This window comes from Phalacrocorax carbo, chromosome 8 (assembly GCF_963921805.1).
Source record: "Phalacrocorax carbo chromosome 8, bPhaCar2.1, whole genome shotgun sequence".
Classification (NCBI taxonomy): domain Eukaryota; kingdom Metazoa; phylum Chordata; class Aves; order Suliformes; family Phalacrocoracidae; genus Phalacrocorax; species Phalacrocorax carbo.
Genome location: NC_087520.1, coordinates 5,645,938 through 5,655,658, shown reverse-complemented (window position 1 = coordinate 5,655,658; position 9,721 = coordinate 5,645,938). Strand labels below are relative to the sequence as shown.

General features: G+C 41.3%; 1 protein-coding gene across 5 annotated transcripts in view; it reads right to left on the bottom strand.

The window, feature by feature from the left end:
• Positions 1-373: 373 nt before the first annotated feature.
• Positions 374-9,721, bottom strand: part of HNRNPAB (heterogeneous nuclear ribonucleoprotein A/B) — a 31,392-nt gene continuing 22,044 nt past the window's right edge. For 2 of the 5 annotated variants that reach the window (XM_064458383.1, XM_064458389.1), the window contains one exon: positions 374-838. The gene's annotated coding sequence lies outside the window, so the exon portion shown is untranslated. Of the gene's footprint in view, positions 942-2,431; positions 5,251-9,721 lie in introns of those variants that run through there. The other 3 variants (XM_064458381.1, XM_064458387.1, XM_064458384.1) reach the window with 2 other exon arrangements.

Here is a 9,721-nt window from a genome sequence, read left to right as displayed (position 1 = left end):
GACAACTCATTTTGCAATCACTGGAGGAAACATGGTAGAAAGGCGTGGAGTTTTATGATGGCCAAAATAAATATTTTGAGTTGCACAGGAAGGAGAAGCAGCCCAGGGCAGAAACCAACCCCGTGACCATCAGTGTTAGGATGTGCTTTAACAGTGGATCAGGATCTTTCTAGGTCAAACAACTGCTCTGCGCCTTGTCCCCTTTACCCTTTCCCCACAACAACTCTGCCTGGCAAACGTACGAGTTGCACTTTTTTTTTTATGATTAGTTATTGACCAAAATATTTACTGGTGTCAGCAGAAAAATATGTATGTTTTCTAACCAACGATATAGGAAGGCATGTGAAAATAAGTTGACCTGTTACACTGTGAGTAGCTGGAAAGGGTAACCTTACTTCACTGCATCTGTTTTATTGGGCATAGGCTATTTTACATATAAAATCAAGACAGAATACAAAAAATGTGATGACTGACATTTACAGTAAAAAATGTAAAAATGCATTTTGACCTATATTTGCACTAGCAGTTATCTCCGCTGTTTACGCATCCTCGTGGCTTCCCACCCCTAGCTAATTTGGAGGTGGCTCTGAGGGAAGGGTCAGTGCATGTGTGCTCTCTGTAGCTCTACATGCAGAAATTCATGCCATCAGAGATCCAAGAGCCTTAAAAAAATCCAGCATCGTAAAAGGCAGCTGAAGTCAGCTATTTCTTCTAAAGTATCTTGAGAGAGTTGGTCATACATAGTCCATTCCTCTTCTAAGGGGCTCCTTCCTTTTCAGTGTTTTTTCCTCCTGGTAAGTAAGCTCTTCTGGCTTTCTCATTTCTCTGTTTCTTGTATCTCCATCAGAAAAAGACAAATATTTTCACTCCCTTTGCATAGTCCACAACTCATCCTATTTCAATCAGTTCAGCAACTCAGGATTTCTTAAAGAAACTAAGCACTGCAGGATCGAATTTAACACGATTAGGCTATCATCCGGAAAAAAAATAGTACATCAACGCCCCCAAACTGAAAAGCATATTGACAAAAGACACATTTCCACAGCATGCTTTCCATAGGTATGTCTGATTGCAAAAAACACTACCTTATAAAGCAGATTATAAAGTAAATTAACTGTGGTTCCTAATTTTTATATTTGTTCACATTTCTCTTTTGGTTTAAAGGGAAAAGAAAGTGTAGATTTTTTTACCCTGGGGTGCATTCAATTTTGTGTTGTGCGTGACGCACGGATTATATTGCCTGTGTATTTATTTTTGTGCATACATAGTAAACGGATTTTGCATGGTAATTAACGGTGCTGCTAAACTTTTCATCGTTGTGAAGACTGAGCTTCAGGTTTTTTGGTCTGACACTTAAGTTGCTGTCAATAGAAATTAAATCTGTAAATTCAATTTTGCAGGGACCAGACGGACTGCCAGTAGCAGGATGTTGGCATAAGGTACAGTAATAATAATTGTATATCCTTGAGCAGACCCTGAGTAATTTTTTTTTTGCTGCATGGTGATTGTTCGTACTGCTGCACTTCCTTTAAGCAACAGGCTATATGCCTGGCAGACATAACGCCATGCCTTGGGAGAGCAGGATTCCACCTAGCCTCCTGTCTTGTTCCCCACGGCTGTAGATTGGTGCTAGGAACACCGCTCCAAAAACTTGCTAAGCGTGAAAAATCTTTCTCAATATTGTCGGTAGCAATGCCTTTTTTTCAGGCTTGCTCCATCTCGGCTGCTATTATGGCCCAGGTAGTTTAGGAACCACTCACACAAAGACTTGCACCACCCCGCAAAATGTGCTGGTGCGGCTCAGGCCGTACCCTCTAGCTGACAGTTCTACAGTGGGTTACCTCTTTGTCACAGAGTTACAAAATGTTTGTTTCCAAACAAAGACTTATCTGCCATTGCAACTATAATCCACAACCGCTGCGCTGCTTTGGTGCTCGAAACAGTAAATCAGGGTGCACGTGGTCAGGTAATTCGTCCTGTCTCACGCACCCTGAACAGCCAGGGGTTGTTAAGTGCTAGAGGCAGCTGTGCCAGGAGAATGAGGAGAGACGTGTCCCCCCGTAAGAAGAGCATTTGATCCAGACTTGTCAGAGGATGCTGTAACCTCATTCTCCGACACGGGTACGACACTGAAGCTGAGTGGAATTACTAACCCAGTTTCAAACACGTGGTATGTAGACACGGTTAATAGCAAGCATGTTACTAACCGGTTGCAAACCCTCAGTTAGAATGTGAGCGCACCCATAGCATATAAAAGTTTTTAATTCTGTGGTAGGTCGTTTGGATGTCGTGTTAATATTAAAAGAAACCTGAATGCCAATCCTTTAATATTAACAGTAAGATTAGTAAGTGTAATGAATGGAGCATTTCTCTGATTAAAATGTTTGTTTGTGTGTTCTTTTTCAGTGATCTCTAAGCATGAAGCACAATGTGTAAATAATGTTATATATTTTGATCTTTTTAATTTTTGTATAAAAAAAGGAAAAAAAAACTTTCAACAGTAATATATTGACCTTTTTTTATACTGGATTCTGTCATTTACGGACTTTGAAAATACTGTAAAGCTCCCAAACCCGTAAGACACGCATGATAACATCAGGATTTGATAAAGGTACCAATGACAGTAACGGGGAATGAACAGTGTTCACTGCTGATGTTGCTGCATGAACTAACAGTACTGAGACAGCGTGTTGCCTAGTGTGCCTTATCGCATGAAGGAGGGAAAAATCCCTATCCTATTTTGGCTCTCAACTCTGTATTTGCATTGCACATGCACATTAAAAGGGTGAAAAAAACTGGCTGAAAACAAAGAAGAAAAGGATGCAGCCCTAGAACTGAAAGAAGCTGCTGTATACCATCTGGTCAAACAAGAGAAAGACTTGCAACTTGCAGAGGAAACAAAGCCAAGCTCCATTCATTGCTACCTGCTGTCGATATGATGGAAATAGCAGTTCTTTGGCTAAACAGAACAACCTTGACTACCTGTGGTTATTTCTACTACTATCAAGAAAAGCTTTTTTTTTTTTCTGAAGAGGAAGCACCTCTGGGTCCTGTTCTGGGGTCTGTGGCTGAAGATGTGCAAGCGTTTTGTTACTGTCGAACCCCAATTCCCCAAGAAACCTCCACTGCAGAATTTCAGAACACAAAAACCTAGTAAAATACTTTGAGTAGAGAGCTGCAGAACAGGGAGGGCTCTGCTGAAGTCTTTTCTTAAACAACAGAGCACATAATGTTGCTGTTGGGTTTCCCAAAACTTGGGAGTTTGGAGTATTTAATTGTCTTGGTTTGTAGCGTTCATTTGCATTTGATTTTTCTTGGTTTATGTGGTTTTCATTGTAAATTCTGTAACACTGCACACGCCTCTTGTCCTCTTCCTTCTCTCCCCCATTTTGGTCTCTTTCTTTAAATTATCTCATCTCAGGCACATCCCATGCAGAGCAGGGTAATGAATAAAAGGAGGATTATGATTTTGATATCTGCATATGGCATTAAGGGAGGTCAATTAAAATTAAAAATTTTCAAACTATTCCACTGTTCCCGTTTTTAAAGATGTTGAAAAAATAGAGATTGTGCAGTAAAAAAGCCCTTAAAAAATTATTTCAGGCTTACAGCCAAGTCTGTTCAGCTTACAATGGAGATCAAGAGGCAATCAGATTCCTTTACAGGGAGGAGATGCTTTATATTAACAAGTTTTTAAATTGGACAGCGAAAGATGTACAAATATCCATCCAACGGGTGGAAGCTGAAGCTACACAAAATCAAATAAAGCAAGCCATGGATTTTTAATGGTGAGACTGGTTAATCCTAACCAGACCAGTGATGCAACCACCATCACTTCTCAATGCCTTTTTGATTTAACAGATCATTTCTGGAGGAAATACTTTGGCCCAATACAAGGTGCTCGGCTGTGTAGGAGTCTTAGGTGAAATTAAGAGCCTGACCATGATATCAAACCAGATGATACAAGGGCTCTTTCTGGCCTTAATCTTAGAGACTACAGAAGGGAGTCATTTGTGGTGTATTGCGTAGATCTGAACTCTGTTAGGTCCTTGTTCCACTGCATTTCTTATGGCAGCTACTGCCAGAGAGGACTTGAGAGAGGGATGCGACCGTCCGGGGGCAATCTGTCCTGTACAAGCTGACCTAGCGCTAAGGTAGTTCTTGCTCCAGTATTCTGAAGAACAGTAGGAACATGCTCAGTGCTCCAGGCAGGTAGGGTGACGTTTGACTGATGTCTGTGAGTTCTTATCTCTGACTGGGTCCCAGTTGTCCTTGAGCTTATCCTTTTAGTCACTGGGAGCATTTGTTATCTGCTGGTAAATGCTGAAATGGCCACCTAGCTTGGTAGGTGTGGACGCAGAAGACTTATGGCTGTAGGCAGTGAACTTTTGTTACCTGTCTTTGTTAGCTGCTTAGGGTCTACACCTACACATCACTTGCTTTGTGGCTATACTCTGCATCTTTACCAGTTATTGACCATTTTCTTGGTCACCATATAGATTAAATCCATGTAAATTCAGATCAACTAACAAATCAAGAAACACGAATTATGTAACTCAAAACAGCAATGAAAATGCATTTTATTTACTTCCATTTCATGTTGTTAGCTATCACTTTTTGTGTAGGGGTTTTTAAAGGCATAAGGAGCAGTTGAACAAGCTCCCAGTGGCTTTTAGTGCTTTTGAAAAACCCCTTTACTGTCCCAAATTAAAGCTAAAATTCTTCTGTGGAAGGTTGAAGGCATATCTCTCATTGATGTCACTGGGAAGAAGATCTGTAATTGTTCCCTTAATGTACAGTTGCTCTTCCCATCTCCCCCAGTCATCTCCAAACTAAAAGCAGTTCACTACTCCAAACCACACTGTGGGCTTCTACGCTCAAAATCCTGCACGTGCCCTGTTCATGGAACCTCTACTGCTATCAATGAGAGTTCAGTCCCCAGAATGACTGCAGAAAGCACAAGAATCTGGAAGTGTCCACAAACAATCTACAATGCAGATAGAAAAGTCTCGTTTTACATACGCTGGCAAAAACTAAACAGCTTTCTATCTAGCTCCTACTTGAAGTTTGGTATCACTGAAGCTACAAGACAAGCTAACCTCCAAAGCTTATGAAATTATATTAAAATTTATATTTTCTCTGAGGAAATACCCCGAAGTCCTATTATCTTCAGGTAAACAAGTCAGTATTCCGTCTTCAACTTGTGGAATATCCAGTGCTTGTAGGCATCAACTGTGACCACTGCCAGGCCTGCAAAACATTGATACAGAATACCAGAATAGTGCTTTACCTATTGCTCTAATCGCTCCACATGGCAGCCTTCCCCCTCCCAACAGAGCCTCTGTTGCCACAGAACCCAAGACATTTGCTCGTAACGGAGGAAGAGAGCTCATTTTGAGTTGACTAAACCTCTTAAACCATCCCGAGGCGCAGCCTGACCAGTCGCCGCATTTCCATGCCGGTCAAGGAGGAAGGCTAGAATTATCTTCCTAGCACAGGGCCGTAGCTGGTATCCACACCCATCAGCGCTACCACCTCAGCTGCCAAACCTTTTAGTGATCATCTTTGAAAATTCCTAGGCAAATGTCCTCTCCACATAGTTTTATTCTGCATCCTGAACATGGCGAGTCCAGCACATACACAGGAGATCCATCTATGCACCTGTAGCAAGTCTGGTATGTTCAGGATGCCCGACTTACTGCACACGTACGGATCAGCAGCCTGTGTGCAGTAGCTTCTCTGGACTTCTGCCGCTCTCATTTCCATTAGAAATGCTGGCGGGTATGGATCCTGCTGTATACAGCACCTATTGCCACTCTGGCTGCGAGGAACTGACCGGTAGAGCTCCATGGATCTGCTGGTGGTATGTGTACTGTACCAACCCCTTCCGTCACCAGAGCAGCTGAGACCTATGGAAAGCAGAGCTCCCAGGAACAGAGCGAGGTACGGCTCCCCGGGCACGGCTGCTGGAGGGGGCTGTGGTTGTGATCGGCACCTGAAGTCCTTCCTGGTCCCCCACAGAGATCAGTGCATTTGGTCTTTATATTCTGAACTCAGTGTTCCTTATCGATTTTATCTCGCCAAGTGTATTTGGCCTTTATATTCTGAACTCAGCGTTCCTCATTGATCGTTTCATGCAGATCAACAGCCTGTAATAGAGGAACTGTTGATTTTTTTTATTGATTGCACAGCGTCTAAAGGAAAATCTGTTTAGACTTCCATGTGCTTTCCACACACGTGCATTTAGAAGAGTAGGTTGTTAAATCTGAAGTTGTTTCAGAGCAGTCATGATCTTATTGGGAAGAGTTAAAGAAAGATGTGCTTTGCTCAGCAAATTCATGCCAGATCAGTTGATTATTTTATCTTTCCATATGAAAATGTTTATGTGGGGCTTTTTGAATACCTTGAGTTTGCAAATAGCCCATGAAGATAAATTTTACTTTTAGGTAGTATTGGCAGTCTCGCTCAAAACTCAGCCGCTCACAAAGCACCGTGCATTTTTTCCCCCTACGAAACCGCTCTGATTTTTTTCTGGTTTGAGAGAATGTAAGATTGCTTTACATTAATTCAGAAATGCAGCTATAAGTTACCACTAGATGTCAGTAGCAATAAAGACAATTGACACGGAGGCTGCTAATGCTTATGAAATGTAGGTCAGTCTGAGACTGAGGAATTGATTTATCTTGATCACTAAAATATGTAGCATGTTAGCGTCATGGATTCATCAGTAGACATTTTGGATAACACAAGTTACTGATCTTAGGGGAATCTGAAGCCCAGCCAAATTTATGTTTTATCTTTGTTTTCTAGTTTACAAAACACAATTCCTTAGTTTAATTTCACTGACCATGAAAGCATGGTGATTTCCATTATGTTAACATAACCACATCTGCTTGCTGCCCAGGAGCAGAGGAGAAGCAACTTTCTTCAAGGCTTGTTCTATTCAAAATTGTAGCTAACCACCATCTTTTCAGTAACTACCAGCATCCTCTCTCTAACATACTGTACCCTGAACAGTCTGGGAAGTAAAGTTCCCAAACTGAGTCCTAAGAACTCACTTAAAATCCCTAAAAAGTTTTTCAGCCACAAAGCTCTGCAGGCAGAGCTAAACTGCCACAAGATGTGGCAAATGCATCACGTGTGACTAACGCTAGAGCTGCTGGTTGCTGTGGTTGCGGCGGTCCTGGCCCCTAGTGCTCCCACAGCGGTGATGCTGCACCGGCTGTACGCAGGGGGAGCGCTCCCTAAAGCTTGGGGGGGGAATGGACTTTGGGGGGAAGGGAACATGGCCAAATCACACCCATGTCCAACTCCAGTTCAGTGCTGAAAGAGTGCTGGCAGCTCAAGAGGCCCCTTGCCAGAGTGTGAGCCTGATGATTTGGCCTGTGCTGATGGGGCAGGTGAGATTAATTAGAGTTTTGCAGCTGAATTGTGGGCTTGGCCAGTGAATTCAGGAATATTTCTCTGGGTTATGAAACAGGTGGCAGAGAAGACCTGGTCTGACTCCAAACTGAAACTGTGTCCAAGCCTTAATACATTGGATTTTAGTTTTGGGGGTTTTTTTTGTTTTGTTTTGTGTTTTTTTTTAATCAAGACATTGCCACATGCTTTGGTTTATTCTCATGGAGGGAGTCGCCTTTCTTGTACACACTGCTTCTAACACTTGCTGTATATATAATGGTGATGAATTTATTTCCGTATGGAATTTTCTCCTCTATATTTAAAAATAAGAGTGTTTCTTCTAACAATAAGAGACTTTCTGATGTGTTTTCTTTTTAGAAAACTAATAGATGAAATATTTAGGTGAATTTTAGTCTTCTGTAATTTCATAAATTTAGCATCTGAAATCCTTAAGCAAACCAGCAAAACGTGTGAGGTTTCAGCAGTTCAAGACATCCTATGCAACGATGAAAAGTAATCCGTGGAGAATGACACAGGTTATTACTCATGGTTTTAGGACTGTTATAGTAACTCACTACCGGGGAAGCATGTTTGTAATGACCAAGGCTTTCATGCCAGAAAGCCTGTGCTCTAGTTTGCTACTTTCTTCTCTTCCCACCACGTGCAAGCTCGGTGTCCCCATTCAGCTGCTGTTACTCAGCACAACTGCGTTGGCTGTAGTAGCGCAGAACTAGATTACACCAGCAAAGATTTCAGTCTGCAGTGTTTACTACCTCGCCAGCCCACAGCTCAGAATGAATCTGTGACTTTTTATACGTAGCACATGGCTTTGCAATCAGCCAAATATAGTGGACTCTTGGGCCATAATGACAGAACTCACCCATTTTTAATGCATAGCTTAATTAAAATATTAAGATGCCAGAAATTGCCAGCTTTATCGTAATGGTAAATAACCATCCTCGGTCAATGTAACTGTGCCTTATTAGCCTGTAAATTTAGCACGCATTATAAAGGAGTAGAGCTTAGGTTTCCTGGTCATTGAATACTGATTCAATGCTGCCCTCTAGAGGAGATCTTTTTTTAATAGAAAAATTTTATGCTAGGACAAATTTTATGCCAATTTTATGCCACGATACTGTCCCTTAATTGATGGCACACATAGGGATGAGCACACCAGACCCCTTTTGCATAACTGTATGGTTTGAATACATATTTGTCAAACAGGAGCACCTAGATAAAAATTTTAATATTTTTCCAAATCTGGTATTTCTTTCTTGGGAAATACGATCATTCTCTCTTCTTTTGGTTTTTTTTAGTCCCATTGTTGCCCAGCAACTTAAAGCGTTATACAAATAAAATCTTCCTGTGGTAGTTTCCATTAACCAAAACTTGACCGTTTTCCATTAACCTGTCAAGTTTCCATTTTTAAATTTCAGAGCATGGAAGATTTATTTTCTTTACTGACAACAGATTTCTATTTAAGATATGCAAAAAATATTAATAACAACAAACAATAAAAATATGAGAATTCAAATGTTCCCGAACCACTTATCCTGGGCAAATACTGTATGTATCCAGCTGAATTCAGTGAGTTTGCACTAGCATAGCTAGGAGTGTCCTCAGGAGGTATCCAAGGGAGGCGTAGAAGCTTGGTACTGCTTTATTTCATTTGAAGCTCCTAAGTTTTACCTGATAAGTATCTGCTGACATACTTAGTATAAGTAGCACATCCAGCCTTCCTGTTGTTTAACCAGGAAAATTTTCAACCAAGAGGTGACGTATTTGGATAGATTTCAAGAGGCCTAAGACACTTCAGCTTGCCAGTGCAATCCCTGTGGCATATACTGACCTTGGCACCCTTACAGGGCAGCATTTATGTAAGAATATTTCTTGGACCCTTTTGCAATAGTGACTAAAAAAGGGGTGGGGGGGAACATCTGGTTGCTCCAGTTAGTCCAGTCTCACTTACTGGAGTCACCTGCCTTTTAATTGCGTCCCTGGCACTGCAGTGAACCTGACCGTAATTAGTACAGCTTGAAATACTTCACAGCTCCACTTTGGGAAATCTGTTGCAGACTGAAGCAAACCAGTGAGTAAAAAATCCACTTCCTAAACTTTGTTTTCCTCGATTATTGTTAACATTTGTAAGCTAAAAATTACTTCTAGTGTTTTCACGTCCCCAGGTGAACTACAGCAACTTTTCCGTATGCTTGTGTACCATTAGATGGCACAACAAAAGGGATGTCTAACTGTTGTGTAATCTACAGATAAAGTAAGTGCCGAAAACCTGTCACTTAGAAATGAATGGAAGAAGGACTTA